The sequence below is a fragment of the Mustela nivalis genome (assembly GCF_964662115.1).
Source record: "Mustela nivalis genome assembly, chromosome: 10".
Taxonomy (NCBI): Eukaryota; Metazoa; Chordata; class Mammalia; order Carnivora; family Mustelidae; genus Mustela; species Mustela nivalis.
In genome coordinates, this window is record NC_139029.1 from 85,091,520 (window position 1) to 85,116,720 (window position 25,201).

At 36.2% G+C, this 25,201-nt stretch overlaps 1 pseudogene across 1 annotated transcript in view; it reads left to right on the forward strand.

Moving 5' to 3' along the window:
• The first annotated feature begins 680 nt into the window (after positions 1-680).
• The window catches only part of LOC309842495 (ADP/ATP translocase 2-like), a 36,387-nt pseudogene continuing 11,866 nt past the window's right edge, over positions 681-25,201 (forward strand). Inside the window, exon 1 of the transcript in view lies at positions 681-729. The product of the transcript in view is annotated as an ADP/ATP translocase 2-like (transcript). The remainder of the gene's footprint in view (positions 730-25,201) is intronic.

Sequence of the window (25,201 nt, forward strand, 5' to 3'; positions counted from 1 at the left end):
GAGACAATTTACATTTGCTCATTCTTTTCTTTTCTTTCTTTTTTTTTCTTTTCTATTTTCTTTCTTTCTTTCTAGAGAGGGTGGGGGGAGGAGCAGAGAGAGAAATCCTGAGTGGCCTCCCTGTGCAGGACTCAGAGTCCAATGTAGGTTAGATCTCACAACCATGAGATCATGACCAGAGCTGAAATCAAGAGCTGGATGCTTAACCAACTGAGACACCTAGTCTCCCTGCTCATTCATCTCTTGAAGATCTTTTTTCCTATTTAGTAAGTTACTTCCATGGACTAAGCATTATCCTTGGAACTGAGAATACCTCAGTTAAAAAAATTATGGAAAGTGGTACCAGGAGCTCACATTCTATCTTGTGTGTGAGAGGGTAGGGAAGAGAGAACAGTAGATAAATAAAATAAATAAAATCCTGGAGTTTTAGAAAGTAACAGCTGTTTTGGAGGAAATTTCAGAAGAGCATAAAGACAAGGAGACCAGGAAACCCAAGGGTGAGGGAGGGGTACTACAATATTTAAAAAGGGGAAAGAGTTGCCCTTAAAGAAATAACATTTTTGTCAAGTCTTGTAGAAGGAAAGTAGTAACCCTTAGAGATGTCTGGGGAAAGTGCATTCCGTTGAAAGGATCTCAGCAGACCATGTAGGAACAGATTAAGGGGACAATAGGATTTAACCATGTTGGAGTTACAAGAAACCAAGGAAAGTGCAGAAGAACTGAAGACAAGTACAAGGGAATGATGAGTATATTTGTGACATCCTGTAGAACTTACCTTGGTAAGAGGGGCTTAATAGATGATAAGGCCAAAGGCAAAGGAAATGTTGGTGGGATTCACAGATTGGCAGTCTGTGTGGGGTTGAAGGATTATCAGAATCTTGTGCCAGAAGCTGTTAGCTTATAAGAAAGGATATGGCAGTCAGAGAAGGGGATACTGAGTGCATGGAAGGGGTATAGACTTGGTAATGGCAAAGTTCTAGGAGCATATTCAGTGAGTGACTGGCTGAGGTAGGTGTGAAGACAAGAAACAGGAAAAGAACATTAGAGAAAAGAAGTTCACGGAAATATGACACCAGGACGTTGGTGTGATGCTAATTGTGGATACAAGAATCATTAGGCACTGAAGCAGGAGTAGTGGTGAAGAATGTGATAATAAGACAGGAGTTAGAACCTTGAATAAATGAGAGAGATGATGTGAGGTCTGTGTAGACAACTAAAAAGATAGGCAGCAGCAAACTCTCAGCACTGGGAGTGTTTGTAGAAGAGGGAAGAAGAAGAGTTTGGAAGTGGAAATGTGAAGCAAGAAAGTCTCCTAACTCATCTCAAAGCTCATGTTAAACGAGAAAAAAAATGACCACAATTTAAAAAGGTTACAGGGGAAAAAAAAGAAAAGGTTACAGCGGAATTAATGCTGTCAAGGAAAGATCAGAGTTGGTCTTGTTTAAGAAAGTAAGGAAAATGTACACAGAAGTGGACAAGGATATAAGCCTTTCTACTGTTGTCTTAACTACTTGAAAAGACATGAGGGGCACAGAATAAAGGATGAAAAGAATAAGGAGGAAATTAGAGAAAATTAGAATGCAGGATAAAAGATAGTATCCTAGGAATGTGGATCTTCTTCTGGTGCATGACAGAATTAGGAATGAAAGAGATAATAAAACTGTGCCAGTTTGGTACAGTTCCGAGCATTAGAGATAGAGGCAAATAGATAGGTGCCTGGGAAGTTCACTTCAATGTAAAACTGTGACGAGAATATGTAAGGCTCTAGTTAGTTCATTAGAATTAGAGGTTTGAGGTCTAGAAAGAGGTAGTCTAATTTGCATAAAGGGCCACCCTGACATCAATAGTAATATATAGTGGAGACACTATATATATATATATATACATATATATATATATATATATAGTGCATATATATATATATATAAAATCACAAAATATTAAACGAAGCAACAGGTTTGACATATATATGGTATTATGAATAGCTACCAAAATTAGAGTATTTAGTGGAAATAGTAAGAATAGCATGAAAACATATACCTACAAAGCAACAATATAAAGAAGTAAACATAGGAAAAATTTGTTCATGATTTTGAGATAAGCAAAGAAATCTTAACAATGCCATAAGAAACATAAAATAATACATTAGGCTTCATCAAAATTGAAATTTCTACTTTCTGAAAAAACTGATAATAAAATAAAAAATAAGCCAATTTATTGAAAATACATACATGTGATATAGGACTTACATACTGAATAAACAATGAGCTATTATATTTCAATAAATAACAAGTAATTAATTTAAAAAATGACAAAAGACTTGAACAGAGATGTCACAAAAGAAGACATATAGGGATGCCTGGGTGGCTCAGTAGTTTAAGCATCTGCCTTTGGCTTAGCTCATGATCCCAGGGTCATGAGATTGAGCCCCACATCAGGCTCCCAGCTCAGAGGGAGTCTCCTTCTCCCTCTACCCTTCCTCCTTGCTTGTGATCTCTCTCACACTCTCTCTCGCATTCAAATAAATAAATAAAATCTTTTTTAAAAGGACATATGAATAGCCAATAAGTACATGATAGATGGTCCACATCAAAGTCATCAGGTATATGCAAATTTTTTTTAAAAATATCAGCTATCATTGTATACACACTAAAATGGCTACATTAAAAAACTGGAAATACCAATGTATGGAACCATCATACATTGCTCCTGAGAATGTAATATGGTTCAACCTCTTGCTATTATCTTAGAAAGTTAAAATACACTTACTGTATGACACAAGAATTACACTCCTAGATATTTATCTAAAATAAATAAAAACATACAGATACAATAGAACTTCAACATTAATGTTCATGGAACATTTATTCTTAACAATTACAATCTGGAAAGAAACTAAATGTCTATCAGTAAGTGAACCAATAAACATATTTTGTTTTCTATCCATATAATGGACTACTACTGAGCAACAAGAACTGACAACAACAAAAAAAAAAACCAGAAAACAAAAGCCTACTGATACATACAACAAGATGAATGAATCTTAGAGGTATGTAGGCCAAAGGGAGTCAAACATAAAAGAATACATACAGAATGATTCCATTGTTATGATATTCTAGACTGGGCAAAACTAGTCTATAATGACAGGGAAATGATTGCCCAGAGTAAGAGATAAGTGTATCTCTGAAAAGGGCAAAAAAAGAACTTTCTGGAGTGAATGAAATGTTCTGCTATGTATTTTATAAAAATTTATTCAACTAAAACTGGATTTAAGTATATCTTGATATAGTTGATCAAGGGAAAAAACCTAACCCTTTAGAATAGCAAAATAAATGAAAGCAAAATATAGATACACAAATTGGAAAAATGTTTGCAACTCCTCTCAAAAATGCTGATCTTTCTAACGCATAAGGTCCCACTAGAGGATGTGAATAAAAAGTGTAACAAGGAAAATGAGAAATGGTCAAAGAAAATGAAGAAACGATTCAAAGAAAGAAACAAAAGGAAAAGAAAGAAAAAGAAAAAGAAAAAAGTATGTGATCGGGTGGGATTAGACTTGGCATTTAAACATTTGCAAATTATTCATCCTCACTGATAATTAGAAAATGTGTGTTTAAAGTATCTGGAGATGACACTGTTTAATTTATCAAATTGTCAAAAATCTTAAATTAGAGATATTTTGTCTCAGACAACTGTGGGTAGATACTCATACTTTGTTAGTGGGAGTGTAACTGGTATGTGGTTCTTCTAGTACTTTGAGTATATCTATCAAAAATAAAAATGTAGATACCTTCAAAGTAGAAATTCTACTTCAGGGGCTTTCTCCTGGCGATATACTCAGGACAATATATGTAAGACATATGTGCAGGACAATATATGTAAGATTGTTTTCAGGCATTAGTTATCATTACCAAAATTAAGACACAATATAGGAAATTAGAACTCATCAATAGAGCACTGGTTATCTAAGTTTTGTTACATCTATAAAATATTTAAAGAAAATCAGGAAACCCTCATGCTAAATTGGAAAGCTCTCTAAAATATACATTGACATGAATAAAAGAAAACATATTACAGTGTGTACAGTATCCCTGCCTTGGATGAAAAGAAAATACTAGAAGATGAAAAAAGAATACTTTCACAGTGTAATTTTTTTATGCATTTTATTTTTTGAGCCCTATATATGTTGAAGCATTTTAAAAATTAAGTATAGTAATTTAAAATTGTAAACTAATTGTCAAAATCACCATTTTTAATTATCCATATTAATTAATTTTACTGGTGGACAAAGTCATTTGCATTTCATCTCACATCTTATTTTGGTAAAGTATTTACATAATGTGTTTGACCATCCTTTTTTTTTTCTTTAAAGATTTTATTTATTTATTTGAGAGAGAGAGAGGAGAGAGAGAGAGACCATGAGGCGGGGAGGGTCAGAGGGAGAAGGAGGCTCCCCTCTGAGCAGTGAGCCTGATGCGGAACGGGACTTGATTCTGGGACTCTGGGATCGTGACCTGAGCCAAGGCAGTCGCTTACCCAACTCAGGTACACGGGTGCCCAGTGTGTTTGATGATTCTTAAAGATTTGCTCACTTTCCTCATTTAACTAAGCTATGGGTGCTATGAATCTAATTTATGTGTCTGTTTTGGCTTTTCATAGATTGTAAGAGTTTTGTTTTTTGTTTTGTTTTGTTTTTTTTTTAGCAGAGATCAGGTAATGTAGATGGCCAATTTCCAAGAAAATATATTGTAAGGATTAGTACAGGAAAACAATTTGTGTAAAAGGTATTATTTTATTTCATTCTTAAATAATTGATTAAAAAACAAAAAAAAAATAATCTGTATAATATCAAGACCAAAAAAACCCATTAGGCAAATTCTATTTTATCATGAACGAAGACATTTCTGCCTAGATTTTTACTATTCTTTTTCCCTGTTGACAGATGGTCTTATTATTCTGAAATATTGTGGAAACAACAAGCTAAGACATCAGTAGTCAGCTGAGAATATAAACAGGTTTCTTCTCATTGGTCTCAATCTGCACTTGCAAGCCAATGTGGTTTGTTTCCCTTCAGTCCAGCATTGTGATATTTGGGGTTTTAAATTCATCTCATGTGGTCGATGCTGGACAAGCCATTTGTAACAATAAAATATTAGGGGGGAATTGTCAACAAGCAGGACTATATTTATATTTGAGCAATATTTTTGAAAAAATCAGCATTTCTTTAAAAATACTGATTTAATGTTCGTCAGTCATCTTTGCTAAAGACTAATGTTTGTTTTGCACAAGAAGTCATTAAAACTTACAAATTAATTGCCCATAACCTAAATGCATATTATGTCCCAGCTGGCATGAGAAACAGAATTTTCAAACCTTTTTTTTAACCTCTATAGTGGTAAGACTTACTAACCAAGAGTTATTGATTTAGAGCAGGTCAGTGTTGCCAACTATAGCATGCTATCTATCACAGTGGGAAAGAATGATCTACAACCCCACAGTCCCCAGCAATCAATGCAGAAGCTTATAAATTTACATCATTGGCTTCTAAAACACAATTAATTCGTGCATGTTTTCCTAGCAGCAATTAGCAGCAGGCAGGAGTTTTAATGAAATGAAGTTGTGATTCCCACAGGGACTATTTATAATGAACATTACAAAACAACAAGAGCTTCAAACTGTTTACATTAAGAATTGATTAATAACAAAGCCATTAAGCTACATATTAGGTTACATATTGTGCCAATTTAAGGGATACTGCTAATTAAGTAATCATAATCGTTTGCATGTGGCATATCTAATTAACTTTTTATATCTCTTTAAGTTTTTCCTTCAGGACCAACAGCATTCAAGTGGCATTAGCAAAAGGAACATTTAGGCCATTTCTTGCAATATTGTTTTCCAATAAAGTAGGTTTCTATGAAAACACTTAGTTTAATCAGAGTAAGTGGCTTTTCGCGACAATTATTTTGAGCTGCACCAAGTTTACTCTTGAGGGAATGCATTAACATTAGGTTAGGGTTAAATAGGATTTTAAAATGTTTCTATATAAATTAGGTTTGGAAAGTAGTTTTAAAACTTCTGAAAAAGTTTAACATTAGAGACTAATACCTAAAAGGATCCTATTGATCTGTTTTCTACGTGTGTTATTTAAAGAATACTATATATGTATCCGGGAAGATTCCTAAATATTGTTGGTCTAGGTAGGTAAGGGAAGGCTTAAAAGACTTTTCTCCAGTATCCACCTCATAGGAAATGATATCTCTGAACTAGTCCCACTTTCACAAATGCATTTTATGATCTATATCTATTCAAACTAATTTTAAAGTATTATTTTATCACCAGGCAGTCGCTTCTATAATCAGCTTAATTTTTTTCTCTTTTTCAATATTTATTTAAATTCCAGTTGATGTGAGTTTCAGATGTACAATATAGTGATTCCACACTTCCATATAACACCCAGTGCTCATCACAAGTGCTCTTCCTAATCCCCCTCGCCTATTTCATCCATCCCTCACTCAGCACCCCTCAGGAACTCTCAGTTTGTTCTCTGTAGTTAAAAGAGCACATTTCTGGAAGCTGGGGTGGCTCAATTGGTTAACTGCCCAACTCCTGATTTTTGGCTGAGGTTGTGAGATCGAGTCCTGATTCAGGCCTGTGGCAGGCTCCTGGCTCAGTGGGGAGTCTGCTTGAGATTCTCTCTGCCCCTCCCACTGCTCTCCCTCTCTCAAGTCTTTAAAAAATAAATATGTTTCTTGGTTTGCCTCTTTCTCTCTTCCCCCCCCCCTTAGGATCATTTGTTTTGTTTCTTAAATTCTACACTTATTTTGTATAATCACCTTAATTTTTAACAGCCTCAAAATTTCATATTACTAGCTTTTAAACTTATCAGTTATGGAGTATTTTACACTGAATAATGTATTCTAGCCTACTGTTTACTATAAACAACAAGGGTAGACTTGATTGTTAACATTATCAATTACAAGATAAAATAAATTTTGTCGTTCTTGCCAGTGCTTTCTTCTCACGCTGCTCTTCTGCCCTGAATCACCTGGACTTTCACGAGCCATCTACTGATAGTTCAGTTATAATAATCGCAAGACATGGAATGTTTGCTATGTCGGAGTGTGGTGCCATGTCTTAACACAGACTACTCTAACTAATGCTTACTCTTGTAAAATGGGTTTTACCATCATCATTTTGTAGATGACAAAACAGAGCGAAATGTTAAGTAACTTTTCTAAATCAAAGAATTAGCAAATGGGAAAGCCAGAATGTAAACCCAGACGTACCTAGCTCCAAAGGAAACTGTAACAGCTACATCAAACTGCCTCTCTAGTTAACCTATTGCTTCAATTCTTGAAGAACTTGAAGCCGTCATCTTCCTATTTAATGACAATAGTCAAGACTCTTTTGAATATTTAACTGAAGCCATATCTTTTTTTTTTTATATGAATGTTGTGGCTGATGAAAAATGTTCATAAAATTATTTGCCACTCATTTTGAACCTTGCATGGACTCTGTTTTTGTCAACAGAACATAATAGAGCAGTGCTGTCCAAGTTTCTGGGACCACTTCCTATCTTTTGGAATCTCTCTTTGGGAGTTATGGACTGGCATATAATAATTTTTTTAAAGATTTTATTTATTTATTTGACACAGAGAGAGAATACAAGCAGGGGGAGCAGCTGGCGGAGGGAGAGGGGGAAGCAGGCTCCTGCTGAGAAAGGAAACCAATGGAGTCTCGACCCAGGGCTCAATCCCAGGACCCTGGGATCATTACCTGAGCCAAAGGCAGATGCTTAACGACTGAGCCACCCAGGTGCCCTGACATATAATAATTCTGAGTTCCTTGAGACCACCATGCTGGATAGGTCGCAAGTATGCCTATCACTCAGCAGTTCCAACTGAGCCCAGGTTTTCCACTATTACTACCAAGGGTTCAAATAAGTGACTGAACCTGCTTTAGACCCTCTAAATTGGCCCATCTAAATGTTTAATTCTATCAATTGATCTCCGTGCAAACCTGATGGAGGAGAACAAAACACCTAGTTATACTCTGTCTAAATTCCTGACCTACAAAATTGTGAGATATCATCAATTATATTTGATTTGGTTGGGAAGATCTGAGCTGGATTCTATAATGATAGGACACTTTTGGGGGCATCGGTTGAGGTGAATTTATTTTTCATGGAGAAGGAGAGTTGTTTCTTGAAAGGATCCACCAATGAATGTTCTTATTAAGAACATTTATGTCTTTCTGTTATTCAAAAAGTAATGATTGGTGATGCTATAATATTCCCATAGAATAAAAGGGTTAAAAAAGATCCAATATTTGTTATGCTCTACAAATAAGTGAAACCATATGATAATTGACTCTCTCTGCTTGACTTATTTCACTCAGCATAATCTCTTCCAGTCCTGTCCATGGTGCTACAAAAGTTGGGTATTCATCCTTTCTGATGGAGGCATAATACTCCATAGTGTATATGGACCACATCTTCCTTATCCATTCGTCCATTGAAGGGCATCTTGGTTCTTTCCACAGTTTGGCAACCTTGGCCATTGCTACTATAAACATTGGGGTACAGATGACCCTTCTTTTCACTACATCTGTATCTTTGGGGTAAATACCCAGAAGTGTAATGGCAGGGTCATAGGGAAGTTCTATTTTTAATTTCTTGAGGAATCTCCACACTGTTCTCCAAAGAGGTTGCACCAACTTGCATTCCCACCAACAGTGTAAGAGGGTTCCCCATTCTCCACATCCCCTCCAACACATGTTATTTCCTGTCTTGCTAATTTGGGCCATTCTAAGTGGTGTAAGGTGATATCTCAATGTGGTTTTAATTTGAATCTCCCTGAGGGCTAATGATGAACATTTTTTCATGTGTCTGATAGCCATTTGTATGTCTTCATTGGAGAAGTGTCTGTTCATATCTTCTGCCCATTTTTTTATATGATTGTCTGTTTTGTGTGTGTTGAGTTTGAGGAGTTCTTTATAGATCCTGGATATCAACCTTTTGTCTGTATTGTCATTTGCAAATATCTTCTCCCATTCCATGGGTTGCCTCTTTGTTTTCTTGACTGTTTCCTTTGCTGTGCAGAAGCTTTTGATTTTGAAGTCCCAAAGGTTTATTTTCACTTTTGTTTCCTTTGCCTTTGGAGACATATCTTGAAAGAAGTTGCTGTGGCTGATATCAAAGAGATTACTGCCTATGTTCTCCTCTAGGATTCTGATGGATTCCTGTCTCACGTTGAGGTCTTTTATCCATTTTGAGTTTATCTTTGTGTATGGTGTAAGAGAATGGTTGAGTTTCATTCTTCTACATGTAGCTGCCCAGTTTTCCCAGCACCATTTATTGAAGAAACTGTCCTTTTTCCACTGTATATTTTTTCCTGTTTTGTCAAAGATTATTTGCCCATAGAGTTGAGGGTCCATATCTGGGCTCTCTACTCTATTCCACTGGTCTATATGTCTGTTTTTATGCCAGTAATGGTTTCATTTATTTGTGAAGCATAACAAATAGCATGGAGGACATGGGGAGTTAGAGAGGAGGGAGTTGGGGAAAAGTGGAAGGGGAATTGAACCATGAAAGACTATGGACTCTGAAAAGCAATCTGAGGGGTTTGAAGTGGCGGTGGGGGGGGAGCGTGGGAGGTTGGGGTACCAGGTGGTGGGTATTATAGAGAGCACGGATTGCATGGACAAGTGGGTGTGGTGCAAAAATAATGAATACTGTTATGCTGAAAATAAATAAAAAATAAATTAAAAAAAAGATACAATAGGAAGCTTTTCTTTATTTTTGCTTTGTTTTGTTTTTGAGTTTTGGGGTTGTTTTTTAACATGTTCAAACCCTGGTAAAGGGCTCAAATATGTAGACATCTCTGAGTCTTCTCCAGGCTCCGAGAACCCCCGGAGAAGAAAGCCAAGGCAAAAAAAAACAGAGAGAAAAAAAATAAAGCAAAGCATATTTTATCTTTTATATAGTGGAAAATTTCCCACATTTTATGATGTGTTTCTGCATTTCTCTAAAATAATAAGGCAATTTGCATTAAATCATGCTGGTTGTGCCAAAAATAAAGTCACGACACAAGTTGTAAGAAATAAGTATCTAAAAGTATAGCTTGCTATTCTTAATTTTCTATTATATTTCCTGTGATTTTCAACAAGAAAATTAATATTTATCATTTGATTTTAACTTCCATATAGAAAACATTCAATAATGTTTGTCATATTTATTTTAGCATAAAATTAATATCAAAATTTGTTTTTAAGTAATATTTTCAAGATTGAAGTATCTATTTCTTCATGTTGAAAGTATAATAGGAAATATTTTCTTTAGCATATTGCTATTACTTATGCAGATTTATTTTTTACATTTTTTTCCAGATATAAAATATGTAATAAGAAAAATCTGGGAAAAATTTCTGATGAACATCAGAATTTCCACATGTGCTACAATGTTTAGTACAATTGTAATGGGCAAAAGTCTAAGTAAGTACAAAAGAAGTAAAACATAGAACTGTTCATTGTAAGTATGTTTTTTTACCCAAACCTTCTCATATCTTTAGACTGCTTTAAATTTTCTATGTATATGTGGTTTATGAAGTTGTGATTTCTGATTTCCCAGTTTCCATTAGATACATATTCAGTTGCATAATAATTACAGTTAAGAACAATTCTTCAAAAGAAATTAAATGCAGAAGACCTTTTAAATAGGTCTTGTTACCAATTCCAGTGGTGGTGGGGAGAAGGTGGTTTCCCACACCGACAAGCAGTTCTCAGACCCCAGTGGGATGTCCTATGATTTAACTCAATTTTGACACTATCTATCCTGACAAAGCATCAGATTCTACAGGTTAAATGGGTTGTCCTACAGATCCCCCACCACCTCCAGCCCAACTTCAAACAGTGGTCACAATCCAGGTTTTTTTCCTGCACTTCTGACAAACTGGCCTTGAATCAAAGGTTCCCAGGACCCCCTCTTCCGGTTCCACTAATTTGCTAGAGCAGTTCACAGAACTTAGAGAAATGTTTTACTTACTTGATTGCTGGTTTATTATAAAAGGATATAACTCAGGGGAAGCAAGATGTTAGAGATATGTAGGGTAAGGCATGGGGAAAGGTGCAGAGCACCTATCCCCTCTCCAGGAGCACTGATCTACCTGGATCTATATGTGTTCACCAGCCTAGAGGCTCTCCAAACCTTGTCCTTTTGGGGTTTTATGGAAGCGTCAATTCATAGGCGTGACTGATTAAATTATTGACCACTGATGACTGAGTCAATCTCCAGCCCTTCTCTCCTACCTGGAGATTAAGGGAGTACTGAAATTTCCAAGCCTCTAATCACAGGATTGACTTCAAGGGCAACCAGCCCCCATTATTAGGTACCTAGGGGCTTCCCCAAAACCCCTCATTAACACAAAAAGGACTCTCAGCTCTCTTACCATAGGATATTCAAAGGGTTTTAGGAGCTCTGTGCCAGAAAGAATGGAAGACTGAATATATATTTCTCATTATAAATCACAATACCTCAACGTTTTCTTATAAATAAGCTCGGTATTCTGGATTGTGAGTAGATACAATAATTAATTTTAGGAGAGGAGTCAAGATGGCGGAGAAGTAGCAAGCTGAGACTGCTTCAGCTAGCCGGAGATCAGCTAGATAGCTTATCTAAAGACTGCAAACACCTGAAAATCCATCGGCAGACCGAAGAGAAGAAGAACAGAAATTCTGGAAACAGAAAAACAACCACTTTCTGAAAGGTAGGAGCGGCGGAGAAGTGAATCCAAAGCGACGGGAAGATAGACCCCGGGGGGAGGGGCCGGCTCCCGGCAAGCGGCGGAGCAACCGCGCACAAAATCAGGACTTTTAAAAGTCTGTTCCGCTGAGGGACATCAGTCCAGAGGCTAAACCGGGGCGAAGCCCACGCGGGGTCAGCGTGGCCTCAGGTCCCGCAGGGTCACAGAAGGATCGGGGGTGTCTGAGTGTCGCAGAGCTTGCGGGTATTGGAACGGGAAAGCCGGCTACAGAAACAGAGCCGACAGTAAGCTCACAGCTCGGTGTTACCTTGAACTGATCGCAGGCTCGGTGAGCTCGGAGCGCGGCCGGAGGTCAGGCAGACGGGAGTAACTGGGCGCTGTTCTCTGAGGGCGCACTGAGGAGTGGGGCCCTGGGCTCTCGGCTCCTCCGGGCCGGAGACCAGGAGGCCGCCATTTGTGTTCCCGTCCTCCGGAACTCTACGGAAAGCGCTCAGGGAACAAAAGCTCCTGAAAGCAAACCCGAGCGGATTACTCACCCCGGCTCCGGGTAAGGGCGGTGTAATTCCGCCTGGGGCAAAGACACTTGAGAATCACTACAACAGGCCCCTCCCCCAGAAGATCAACAAGAAATCCAGCCGAGACCAAGTTCACCTACCAAGGAGTGCGGTTTCAATACCAAGGAGAGCAGCAGAATTCCAGAGGAGGAGAAAGCCAAGCACGGAACTCATGGCTTTTTTCCTGTGATTTTTTTTTAGTCTTGCAGTTAATTTAATTTTTTCTTTTTCATTTTTTTTTTCTTTTTTTCTTTTTCTTCTCGCCTTCGGGTAAAATTTTTTTTTTTTTAACTGTTACCTTTTTCTTTTTTAACGATTTTTTACTAGTTTATCTAATATATATATTTTTTCTTTTTTACATTTTTCTCAGGTGTTTTCTTTTTTTAAAAAATTTTTTTTTCTTTTCTTTTTTTTTCTTTCTTCCTTTTTGAACCACTTTTTATCCCCTTTCTCCCCACTCACGATTTTGGATCTCTTCTAATTTAGTTAAAGCATATTTTCCTGGGGTTGTTGCCACCCTTTTAGTATTTTACTTGCCCCTTCATTTACTCTTATCTGGCCAAAATGACAAGACGTAAAAATTCAACGCAAAAAAAAGAACAAGAGGCAGTACCAAAGGCTAGGGACCTAATCAATACAGACATCGGTAATATGTCAGATCTAGAGTTCAGAATGACAATTCTCAAGGTTCTAGCCGGGCTCGAAAAAGGCATGGAAGATATTAGAGAAACCCTCTCGAGAGATATAAAAGCCCTTTCTAGAGAAATAAAAGAACTAAAATCTAACCAAGTTGAAATCAAAAAAGCTATTAATGAGGTGCAATCAAAAATGGAGGCTCTCACTGCTAGGATAAATGAGGCAGAAGAAAGAATTAGTGATATAGAAGACCAAATGACAGAGAATAAAGAAGCTGAGCAAAAGAGGGACAAACAGCTACTGGACCACGAGGGGAGAATTCGAGAATTAAGTGACACCATAAGACGAAACAACATTAGAATAATTGGGATTCCAGAAGAAGAAGAAAGAGAGAGGGGAGCAGAAGGTATACTGGAGAGAATTATTGGGGAGAATTTCCCCAATATGGCAAAGGGAACGAGCATCAAAATTCAGGAGGTTCAGAGAACGCCCCTCAAAATCAATAAGAATAGGCCCACACCCCGTCACCTAATAGTAAAATTTACAAGTCTCAGTGACAAAGAGAAAATCCTGAAAGCAGCCCGGGAAAAGAAGTCTGTAACATACAATGGTAAAAATATTAGATTGGCAGCTGACTTATCCACAGAGACCTGGCAGGCCAGAAAGAGCTGGCATGATATTTTTAGAGCACTAAACGAGAAAAACATGCAGCCCAGAATACTATATCCAGCTAGGCTATCATTGAAAATAGAAGGAGAGATTAAAAGCTTCCAGGACAAACAACAACTGAAAGAATTTGCAAATACCAAACCAGCTCTACAGGAAATATTGAAAGGGGTCCTCGAAGCAAAGAGAGAGCCTACAAGTGGTAGATCAGAAAGGAACAGAGACCATATACAATAACAGTCACCTTACAGGCAATACAATGGCACTAAATTCATATCTCTCAATAGTTACCCTGAATGTGAATGGGCTAAATGCCCCAGTAAAAAGACACAGGGTATCAGAATGGATAAAAAAACAAAACCCATCTATATGTTGCCTCCAAGAAACTCATTTTAAGCCCGAAGACACCTCCAGATTTAAAGTGAGGGGGTGGAAAAGAATTTACCATGCTAATGGACATCAGAAGAAAGCAGGAGTGGCAATCCTTATATCAGATCAATTAGATTTTAAGCCAAAGACTATAATAAGAGATGAGGAAGGACACTATATCATACTCAAAGGGTCTGTCCAACAAGAAGATTTAACAATTTTAAATATCTATGCCCCCAACGTGGGAGCAGCCAACTATATAAACCAATTAATAACAAAATCAAAGAAACACATCAACAACAATACAATAATAGTAGGGGACTTTAACACTCCCCTCACTGAAATGGACAGATCATCCAAGCAAAAGATCAGCAAGGAAATAAAGGCCTTAAACAACACACTGGACCAGATGGACATCACAGATATATTCAGAACATTTCATCCCAAAGCAACAGAATACACATTCTTCTCTAGTGCACATGGAACATTCTCCAGAATAGATCACATCCTTGGTCCTAAATCAGGACTCAACCGGTATCAAAAGATTGGGATCATTCCCTGCATATTTTCAGACCACAATGCTCTAAAGCTAGAACTCAACCACAAAAGGAAGTTTGGAAAGAACCCAAATACATGGAGACTAAACAGTATCCTTCTAAAGAATGAATGGGTCAACCGGGAAATTAAAGAAGAATTGAAAAAAATCATGGAAACAAATGATAATGAAAATACAACAGTACAAAATCTGTGGGACACAATAAAGGCAGTCCTGAGAGGAAAATATATAGCGGTACAAGCCTTTCTCAAGAAACAAAAAAGGTCTCAGGTACACAATCTAACCCTACACCTAAAGGAGCTGGAGAAAGAACAAGAAAGAAACCCTAAGCCCAGAAGGAGAAGAGAAATCATAAAGATCAGAGCAGAAATCAATGAAATAGAAACCAAAAAAACAATAGAACAAATCAACGAAACTAGGAGCTGGTTCTTTGAAAGAATTAATAAAATTGATAAACCCCTGGCCCGACTTATCAAAAAGAAAAGAGAAAGGACCCAAATAAATAAAATCATGAATGAAAGAGGAGAGATCACAACTAACACCAAAGAAATACAAACTATTATAAGAACATACTATGAGCAACTCTACGGCAATAAATTTGACAATCTGGAAGAAATGGATGCATTCCTAGAAACATATAAACTACCACAACTGAACCAGGAAGAAATAGAAAGCCTGAACAGACCCATAACCAGTAAGGAGATTGAAACAGTCATTAAAAATCTCCAAACAAACAAAAGCCCAGGGCCAGATGGCTTCCCGGGGGAATTCTACCAAACATTTAAAGAAGAACTAATTCCTATTCTCCTGAAACTGTTCCAAAAAATAGAAATGGAAGGAAAACTTCCAAACTCATTTTATGAGGCCAGCATCACCTTGATCCCAAAACCAGACAAGGATCCCACCAAAAAAGAGAGCTATAGACCGATATCCTTGATGAACACAGATGCGAAAATACTCAACAAAATACTAGCCAATAGGATTCAACAGTACATTAAAAAGATTATTCACCACGACCAAGTGGGATTTATTCCAGGGCTGCAAGGTTGGTTCAACATCCGCAAATCAGTCAATGTGATACAACACATCAATAAAAGAAAGAACAAGAACCATATGATACTTTCAATAGATGCTGAAAAAGCATTTGACAAAGTACAGCATCCCTTCCTGATCAAAACTCTTCAAAGTGTAGGGATAGAGGGCACATACCTCAATATCATCAAAACCATCTATGAAAAACCCACCGCAAATATCATTCTCAATGGAGAAAAACTGAAAGCTTTTCCACTAAGGTCAGGAACACGGCAGGGATGTCCATTATCACCACTGCTATTCAACATAGTACTAGAGGTCCTAGCCTCAGCAATCAGACAACAAAAGGAAATTAAAGGCATCCAAATCGGCAAAGAAGAAGTCAAATTATCACTCTTCGCAGATGATATGATACTATATGTGGAAAACCCAAAAGACTCCACTCCAAAACTGCTAGAACTTATACAGGAATTCAGTAAAGTGTCAGGATATAAAATCAATGCACAGAAATCAGTTGCATTTCTCTACACCAACAGCAAGACAGAAGAAAGAGATATTAAGGAGTCAATCCCATTTACAATTGCATCCAAAACCATAAGATACCTAGGAATAAACCTAACCAAAGAGACACAGAATCTATACTCAGAAAACTATAAAGTACTCATGAAAGAAATTGAGGAAGACACAAAGAAATGGAAAAATGTTCCATGCTCCTGGATTGGAAGAATAAATATTGTGAAAATGTCTATGCTACCTAAAGCAATCTACACATTTAATGCAATTCCTATCAAAGTACCATCCATCTTTTTCAAAGAAATGGAACAAATAATGCTAAAATTTATATGGAACCAGAAAAGACCTCGAATAGCCAAAGGGATATTGAAAAAGAAAGCCAACGTTGGTGGCATCACAATTCCGGACTTCAAGCTCTATTACAAAGCTGTCATCATCAAGACAGCATGGTACTGGCACAAAAACAGACACATAGATCAATGGAACAGAATAGAGAGCCCAGAAATAGACCCTCAAATCTATGGTCAACTCATCTTCGACAAAGCAGGAAAGAATGTCCAATGGAAAAAAGACAGCCTCTTCAATAAATGGTGCTGGGAAAATTGGACAGCCACATGCAGAAAAATGAAATTGGACCATTTCCTTACACCACACACAAAAATAGACTCAAAATGGATGAAGGACATCAATGGGAGAAAGGAATCCATCAAAATCCTTGAGGAGAACACAGGCAGCAACCTCTTCGACCTCTGCCGCAGCAACATCTTCCTAGGAACAACGCAAAAGGCAAGGGAAGCAAGGGAAAAAATGAACTATTGGGATTTCATCAAGATCAAAAGCTTTTGCACAGCAAAGGAAACAGTTAACAAAATCAAAAGACAACTGACAGAATGGGAGAAGATATTTGCAAACGACATATCAGATAAAGGACTAGTGTCCAGAATCTATAAAGAACTTAGCAAACTCAACACCCAAAGAACAAATAATCCAATCAAGAAATGGGCAGAGGACATGAACAGACATTTCTGCAAAGAAGACATCCAGATGGCCAACAGACACATGAAAAAGTGCTCCATATCACTCGGCATCAGGGAAATACAAATCAAAACCACAATGAGATATCACCTCACACCAGTCAGAATGGCTAAAATCAACAAGTCAGGAAATGACAGATGCTGGCGAGGATGTGGAGAAAGGGGAACCCTCCTACACTGTTGGTGGGAATGCAAGCTGGTGCAGCCACTCTGGAAAACAGCATGGAGGTTCTTCAGAATGTTGAAAATAGAACTGCCCTATGACCCAGCAATTGCACTATTGGGTATTTACCCTAAAGATACAAATGTAGTGATCCAAAGGGGCACATGCACCCGAATGTTTATAGCAGCAATGTCCACAATAGCCAAACTATGGAAAGAACCTAGATGTCCATCCACAGATGAATGGATCAAGAAGATGTGGTATATATACACAATGGAATACTATGCAGCCATCAAAAGAAATGAAATCTTGCCATTTGCGACAACATGGATGGAACTAGAGCGTATCATGCTTAGCGAAATAAGTCAAGCAGAGAAAGACAACTATCATATGATCTCCCTGATATGAGGAAGTGGTGATGCAAGATGGAGGCTTAAGTGGGTAGGAGAAGAATAAATGAAACAAGATGGGATTGGGAGGGAGACAAACCATAAGTGACTCTTAATCTCACAAAACAAACTGAGGGTTGCTGGGGGGAGGGGGTTTGGGAGAAGGGGGTGGGATTATGGACATTGGGGAGGGTATGTGCTTTGGTGAGTGCTGTGAAGTGTGTAAACCTGGTGATTCACAGACCTGTACCCCTGGGGATAAAAATATATGTTTATAAAAAAAAAAAAAAAAAAAAAAAAAAGAAAGGTCCAATACCCAACTTTTGTAGCAACATGGACGGGACTGGAAGAGATTATTATGCTGAGTGAAATAAGTCAAGCAGAGAGAGTCAATTATCATATGGTTTCACTTATTTGTGGAGCATAACAAATAGCATGAGGACATGGGGAGTTAGAGAGGAGAAGGGAGTTGGGGGAAATTGGAAGGGGAGGTGAACCATGAGAGACTATGGACTCTGAAAAACAATCTGAGGGTTTTGAAGGGGTGGGGGGTGGGAGGTTGGGGTACTAGGTGGTGGGTATTATAAAGGGCACGAATTGCATGGAGCACTGGGTGTGGTGAAAAATAATGAATACTGTTATGCTGAAAATAAAAAATAAATTAAAAAAAATAAAAAAAAAATAAAAAATAAAAAATAATTTATTTTAAACTTTCTCCTGACTTTATGATAAACCATGTTCTTTTATAAGTTCCAAAATGAAGAGTTTACCTTAGAGAACAAAACAAAACAAAACAAAATATAAGCAAATATAACTTTATAACTCTATAGAAATTAGCACCTGCTGGGATTATGTATTGAAGAGGTGCAAAATATACCACTTGGACATATTGATTATTTTGAATAAAAATTTCTTAAGAAACTGCCAGTGCAAGGAGAACACTCTGACCCCCAGTATGTCCCTCTGAACACAGGAAACTAATCTCTCATGTGAAAGGTAACCTCCCTGTACCAGAAAGCTAGAAGGCATACTTACCATTAGAGAGAGGAAATTTAGGGCCTGGAAGATTGTATAAACAAAGCTTGTTACTTTCTCGCTAATTTACTGCCCCAAAACCCACACTTCTTTATCTTGTTAATCCTTCACAAATTTATTGTTTCTTTGTCCAAAAGATATAAAAGCTGGCTGCTTTGGTCATTTTTTCCAGTCTCATATTTTTATGGGCTCCTGTACATAGGAAATTAAATTTGTTTTTCTCCTGTTAATGTCTTATGTCAGTTTAATTAATAGACCAGCCAAAGAACATAGAAGGCAAGAAAGAAAAAATTTTCCTTCTTTCCTCCCCTACAGTATATTATTAGACTTATGGCAAACATTAAGGCTATATTGCACAAGTGTGTTTTCAGAAAATACCCAATTATAATTTACTAGTAGGAAAGCAGGTTGGGAGAGGCCTACATTTCTGTCATTACAGAAAAAGTATCTGGAAGAGCGCATTGTTATTGTTTTGTTTTCTGTAGCATTAATTGGAAGATTATATACTTTATAAAGATATATTTCTTAGATTTGGGGTGTGCCTTGCCTATGTAATAAGTGTATTTCTTAAAATTTGCATATGAAACAATTGGGCATTTTGTCACTTAAAACTTAGTTTAGATCAGAAGATATTACAGTTTACATAAACTTTACTTTATAAATTGGTAATAATTATACCTTTATCTTATATTAAATCTTAATCCCATATATTTATTTATAGCTCATTTTCTAATGTACCTTCAGCTCTTGAAGTCAAAGCATACAAGACACATGGACTTTTTCCGTAACCTAGTTATCAACTTGTGAATAATAATTGGGGCATCTTGTAGTGCTCCCCATTATATCTCTGAGCCATTTCATCAGCCCAATGTGCTGATGACCCCCAAATCAGATCAGCAAATTCCATCTCTCCATAATATGCAAACCTCTATTTCCAGATGGCCTCTGTACATCTTCATGGAGATATCTTGAAGCAACCACACATGTAACCCCTATTATCATCCACATACCTATTCTTGCTCTTCTCTGACATGTTCTCTTTCTCTCTATTCCCATCAACACTGACTTAGTCTAATATATGGTAATTTCTTCCCATCTGAATGATAGCAATAGCTTTTTATCCTACTGTCCTGGTCCATCCATTATTGTCATCAAAATTGTGTTCTTGTACCCCACATTCATTAGTCACATTAGACACATTCTCAATCCTACACAAGCTTCTGTATCTTTAGGCAAAGATTTTTGGAGTGACCAATCCCTCCTGCCTTCCAGGAAATATCATCACTTAAGATTCAACTCATTTTTCAAAAAAAAAAGATTCAACTCATTTTTCATTTTTCATATCAGCATTTCCTAAAAGGGACCTAAGTTAATTAATCACCAAGGCTATGGTATTCTTAGAGAGTTTAACATATATCATCTGTACAATACTTAGTGTCTATGAGACAGTAAGGGATCAAAAATGGTAGTTGTTTTTATGAATTTTATTATAATGATCTTTGCATATATTTGTCTCTTAAATTCCAGAGGGCATAAATTTTATCCTGCTATTTATTTTATTGCAACTCCAAGCACATCACTTGGCATTTAGTAGGAGACACTGTGCATCCACATTCAACAAATATGACCCTGACTAGGGCTGTAATTTAAAGTTAAAAGTGCTAGTCACAATTATTATCAATAAGAGCATACTTTTTCATATTAATTAGAAAATACTGGTAGATGTGCTTTAATAATATTTTTACTATTACATATAGGAGAACTATAATTCTGAAAGCTTTAAGTCACAACTGAACATATGGATTTTTATATCTATATGGAGGGATTTTAATAAAAATGATTCAGAGTGCAAGAGTTCACACACAAAGTGAAAGAATAATTTCCCATCTCTGAGTGAATTATCTTTCAATGATTCAGTGAAATGATTTCAATGAATCAGTGAATTATCTTTCAATGATTAGTCATTTTTTCCCAGATATGTCTTCAAAAATTATATTACTTTTGGGATCTCAACAAATTTGCTTTCAACAAAATATGCTTATAGCTTCTCTGGGAGTATTAGAACAAAACACATTTAAATTGTTGTTACAGCATTGCCCTTGGTTACAGCTTTTTTCTGGGATATCTGATTTTATTCTGTAGGCCTACGGCTGAACTGTAAATTATTTTTGCCCCCCTGAAAGAGGATCTCACCATTCTGTCAATGATTCGGTTCTGTGTGCAGACTAAGAGGGAAATGGAATATAATGAAATAAATACCCTTAGGGAAAAATTTAGGTATACTATGGGTCCTAGTTGTTCAATATTCTACAGATATAGCATTGTGAAAGACATTATCCCAGTCCTTTAGGTGTGAATAGTATTCCTTGGGTGAGGGAATACACATGAAAATGAGAAATGTTCTCATTAGTGGTGTAACCATTAAATCTTAAAATAGTTACAATACACAATAGTATTTGACTAGATGTTGACATGTGTTAGGCAGAACTACTTATTATGAAATACAGAGACTCAGAATGTAACAGCTCCTAGAAGTAGTTTTAATCCCATGATTTGAGTTCATTCATTCTGCAATGCATTTAGGTCAGCGGGAGAAACTTTCATATTACTGAAGAGTGAGGGAGAAGTGTTAGGATATCCTCTCTGTGATCTATGAGGATGCCGTATCTCTCATGGAGGACACATTACTTTACTGTTTTTAACCAGTGAATTATAACCAGTCATCATAAATTATCATCTTGATCATCGTTAGGGTACATATATCTCACATTATTGTTCTGGGCATTGTACAAATCAGATTAAAAGGAGTCTTATAGGTTGTTTGTATATGTACATTTTAAATCATCTGTTGGTTGATAGATATCTAATGGTAATTTATTTATCTATATTTCCATATCTCTCTATTTTTATTTTTTTGTTTAAGCTATCTATGCCCAGGTATTTCAAGATAGCAAAAATTATATTAATCTAAAAAGATCACACATAAAATTTTTAATTGAGTGTTCTGAAGAAAATAGGATGAAATCATTACTATATAAGTAATAAGATTTGCAAACTCACTTTTATGAAAGTCTGTGTTCAGTTTATGTTATGGACTACTAAGAACGTTAGAGCAGCACTGAACAATAAGGAAGCTACTAGTCACGTGTAGCTATTGAGCACTGAAATTAGCTAGTATGATTTGTAACAGGATATAAGTATAAAATGTACACTGGATTTTATACTTAGTATGGGAAAATAGACCCTAACATATGCCATGAATCATTTTTTTATATTAATTACATACTGAAATGATAATATCTTGGTTAAATGGTTAAAATAGATAATATTAAAAGTAATTTTATTTGTTTCTTTTTACTTGTTTTGACTACTAGGAAATTTAGGAGTCTGCCTGTGGTTCACATTACATTTATATTGAACAGGACTGGGTTAGAGTGTTTGAAATTCATATAGCTAGGGCCAGTTGAGTTTCAAAGAAAAATGGAGGAGATTTCGTAAAAGATATATTAAATTAATTCTGTTATCTTCTAAATGACATCCACTGTGGGAAACTACCTTAAGATTAGGCTTAAGGGAGCTGTTTTGATACTGTTATTTGTGATAAAATAAAAGTGATGGATACATTTCCCCTGTGTATTGGAGAAATGTGCCCATCACTTCTGGAGTTCAAATGAAGCCACATTTCTGGGCTGTGGAATTCTTCCCTGTGCTGAAATACTGCTTATGTTTACTTGAGGCCAAAACTTATTTGGAAAACTGAGCTTCTAAGATAAATAAGTGATCTTTATGTCCAAATTATCTGGATAAACTGATTCTAGAATTCATTAATATTCTACCTTTAAAGGATGCCAAGAAATAAGATATCGATGAGGAACAGATGAATAGCAAGCTCTGTTATCTTTACTTTTCACACATTCTTTATTTCCAGTCTCTTTTCCCATATCTGTTTATATATGTCGATGTAATGAGAATTTATGACATAGGAAATTTCCTTTTCTAATTTTCGAGTCATATATATACACCATATATTTTCATATCCAGACTTAAGATGTATAATACATATTGCATTTTTTGTTTACTTGTGGCAGAATGATGGTAGTCATATTAATTCATTGTGATGACTCTAAGTGGCATTTTTTATATGTCATCCTTGTCATATTTTGGTTTCTCACTTAAAAATAAAAAATAAATAATAAAACAAAATTCTAGATAATACATATTTCTAAGGTGAACTTTTTTTTTTAAGATTTTATTTATTTATTTGACAGAGAGAGATCACAAGTAGACAGAAAGGCAAGCAGAGAGAGAGGAGGAAGCAGGCTCCCCGCTGAGCAGAGAGCCCGATGCGGGACTCGATCACAGGACACTGAGATCATGACCTGAGCCGAAAGCAGCGGCCTAACCCACTGAGCCACCCAGGCGCCCCAGATAATACATATTTCTAAAGATACTTCCCAAAGCATTTATTGTACTTTAACTGCCTGAGTACAATACCATATCCAATCTAACATAATGTCTAAATACTTATTAAAGACTGTAAACTAAGGAAATATGCCTTAGTGTTACATTATTAATTATTAATTAATTAAATTAATAATTATTATTATTGTTATTAGCAGAATGACTACCTATAAGTTATGAATTACAGGTTTTCAAAAACAATTATTTGGCCCAAATAAAACTTACCAAATTAACCAGTTTTAACTACTGGAGAATATCATACTGTTTTGTCTCAGCCAAGGAGATGCAAAAAGAATATCACAAGACACTTCAAGAGAAAGAGATTGTAGTGACCTTCCCCCATCTAGGGAAGATCCTACATGAAAATTATAAAGTAAGGGTGTCTTATTTAAACATTTTATGACCCTTTATACCAAATCTCCAGCTAAGGAAGGGATCTCCAGCTCTGCCTACACATTACAGCCTACTGGGAAAGATGTGATCACATACGCAGTTTGGCCCAAGAGATGGATTCAATCAATATCTTGTTTGGAAGGGCGCCTGGGTGGCTCAGTGGGTTAAGCCGCTGCCTTTGGCTCAGGTTATGATCTCAGGGTCCTGGGATCGAGGCCCGCGTCAGGCTCTCTGCTCAGCAGGGAGCCTGCTTCCTCCTCTCTCTCTGTGGCTTGTGATCTCTCTCTGTCAAATAAATAAATTAAATCTTTAAAAAAATATATCTTGTTTGGAAGAAGGGCATATCTCTATATTGTTTAAAGGTTCCCAGGTGGTTCTACTGTGGACTAGTTAGAGAAACTTTAATCAAAGACAACCAGAAACCCTATATTCCCTGTTTTCCATCATTCTCTTACAGAAGTCTGAACCCTCTGCATTTCAAATGAAGCTGATACTCTGCACCTTGCCCTGCTGATTTCTCACTGCTAAATGTCATGACTAATTTGTTTTATATTTTCAAAGCCTCATTAGGTTACTGGCCTGCTAATTACATATCCCAATTCATAATAAAACACTAATAGTTGAAAATGATTAAATTTGTAAGTTGAAAATTATTAAATGTGTATCACTTTTCTAATTAATGAATTTGCTTTTTAACCTAGTTTTTAGTATATCCTCTAAGGCATGAGTGGATAAATAAAATATGAATTTCAGTCATTTTCACACACCTACATAGGAAAGCTAACTCTGGGGGCATTCAACTTTCCTTAAGTATTTCTACATAAGGATGGTTTTAATGGGAACTCGCTGTCCTGCTCCCATTATTAACACAAAACCACAGAGGAAGGAAGATTTCAGGATGAATATGATATGAGAATATTTAAGGAAAATATCAAGAGAGGTAAGTAAGTTGAGGATTCAGGTAATATAATATGAGAATCTGTTCTTGTCACTCTGAGTATTTTCAAACTATGTTAGCTGCTTATTTAAAACCATTTTGGTTATCTACTTCATGAATAGCACTGTGGTAGATAAAATTAGATAAAATGCAATATTTTCCCTTAAAGAGTTTAAAGTCTTTGTAAGAAAACATGAAAATGCTAAATAAGTTTATAAATATAAAAGACAGAAGTTCTAGAAAAGTCAAAATGGACTAGATAGTCAAAGTTCAAATAAATATTATTCAATTCATTAATGAATAGAATTACTTAATCATGAAAGGGATTGTCTTTGAATTTGAACAAGAGCATAGAAAGTGTCACTCTCATTAAAAAAAAAAAACAAAAATTCATACAAATAAATAAAATTAATCCTTTTTTAGGATTATCTTATATTGTATCATTGAAGTGGAATTCTATGATGCTACTCAAAAAATAATTAGAAAGACTACTTTTTAAAATTTAACTAATGCATGTTAGGAAGAGTAGATATTTTAAAGAGAATCAATGATGGTTGATGTAATGACAGATTTTTGCTCACTGCTAAGAATGATTAAAAAAGGAAGTATGAATATAATTAATTTATTAAGATGTTTCTACCAGTGCTAAGGAAGGTGATTGGCTATTAATGGTAAATCATTGCAATTACATGAGAATGAAG